Below are 1,811 nucleotides of genomic sequence, written 5' to 3'. Positions count from 1 at the left end.
AGTCACTAATGTAGATGTCCATGGGAAGGCCTGTTCCTTGATGCACTGCCCAGATTACTACTATTGCACCTTGATCAGACACAGAAAGACATCCACCCTCAAAAACTGGACACAAAATAAAGAACTTTATGTTTCTGATGCAGACATTATCATGGCATACCAGATTTGTGACTCCCATCTCACAGTGAGAGAGGCCATATTTATTGTACAGGTATTGACTCTAAGTGGTCCTGGAAGACTGATCACATTTGACTGTTGATCCCCTCTTGGGTCTATCATCAGGACCACACTGCTGCCGATACTTTTTCGGGTTATTGTGTTGCTGGTCCAGTCTGATCAGCTAAGTCCAAACGAATCACTGTGACCCTTGAAGCTAATCTGTGCTATGTGATCAGCTTCCCAGGCCATTTGTGGATTGACAACAATGCCTCTTTTATTGCAAAAGTCACATGCAATGGGCTGATTGTCAAGATCTTCCATGGACCTTCCATGCTCTCTACCATTCACAGGCATCTGGTATTGTGGAGTCTGACCAGCCTCCTCAAAAATCTACTTTTAAAAGATTTCTGGCTGGGCTCGGTGGCTCAGCCTGTAATCCCGCGCTTTGGGAGGCTGAGGTGAGTGGATTGCCTGAGCCTGCGGGTTCGAGAACCGCCTGGGCAGCGAGACCTCATCTCTACAATAAATCAAAAATTAGCTGGGCGTGGTAGCGCGCACCTGTAGTTCCAGCTATTTGGAAGGCTGAGGCGGAAGGATCGCCGGAGCCCAGCAGGTTGAGGCTGCGGTGGCTGGGAGCGGCCACTGCATTCCAGTGTGGGCTACAGAGTGAGACTCCAACTCAAAAAAAAAAAAAGATTTCTGACTCGATTCCACCATGGTTTATCGTGGCCAGGGCCAGAAAGTGCAGAAGGTGATGGTACAGCCCATCAACCTCATCTTCAGATACTTGGGAAACACATCACGGATTCAGGTGTGGCTTTATGAGCAAGTGAATATGCAAATAGAGGGCTGTATCATTGGCTTTGATGAGTATATGAACCTTGTATTAGATGATGCAGAAGAGATTCATTCTAAAACAAAGTCAAGAAAACAAGTGGGTCGGATCATGCTGAAAGGAGATAATATTACCCTGCTGCAACTAGAAATGATCAATGAAGTAAGAAATTGTTGAGAGAACAATATCGTTTGTTTGCTTTTTTGTTTTTTTTTTTTTTTGAGTTGGAGTCTCACTCTGTCACCCAGACTGGAGTGCAGTGGCACGCTTCCGGCCACCGCAGCCTCGACCTGCTGGACTCCAGCGATCCTTCCACCTCAGCCTTCCAAGTAACTGGAACTACGGGCACACGCTACCACGCATGGTTAATTTTTTTTTTTTTTATTTATTGTAGAGATGAGGTATCGCCAAGTTGCCCAGGCGGGTCTCGAACCCACGGGCTCAGGCAATCCACTCCCCTCAGCCTCCCAAAGCGCGGGATTACAGGCTGAGCCACCAAGCCCGGTTTGTTTGTTTTTTTTTAGGTGTCCTTTGTTTGGAATATAGTTCAAAAACATTTGTTCATATTGTTTTGATTACCCTTATGTTATTACAAGATGTTAATTAAAAAAAAAAAAAAGATTTCTGACTCTACTTCCCTTACCTCCTCTGGTCTACACACCTTAGTAAGGCAATTTGGTTACTGAATGTAGTTTTCCCCAGAAAGGAATCATTCCTTCTCAGATATTTCCTGAGTAATGATCAGGACAAAAGGTGAGGGGTTTATAGAGACCTATTTTGAAACTTCGGAATACTTTCCTGACCATTTCTAGCCATG

General features: G+C 45.0%; 1 pseudogene across 1 annotated transcript; it reads left to right on the top strand.

Annotated features, from left to right (window-relative positions):
- The first annotated feature begins 872 nt into the window (after window positions 1-872).
- On the top strand, window positions 873-1,185 carry LOC110594422 (annotated as a pseudogene). The gene has a single exon (XR_002481243.1). The product of XR_002481243.1 is annotated as a small nuclear ribonucleoprotein E pseudogene (transcript).
- The last annotated feature ends 626 nt before the right edge of the window (window positions 1,186-1,811 follow it).

Source organism: Carlito syrichta, unplaced genomic scaffold (assembly GCF_000164805.1).
Source record: "Carlito syrichta isolate Samal-C Ts95f unplaced genomic scaffold, Tarsius_syrichta-2.0.1 Scaffold315260, whole genome shotgun sequence".
In the NCBI taxonomy this organism is placed as follows: Eukaryota; Metazoa; Chordata; class Mammalia; order Primates; family Tarsiidae; genus Carlito; species Carlito syrichta.
Note: the sequence above shows the minus strand (reverse complement) of the source record. Positions and strands in the feature narration are given on the sequence as shown.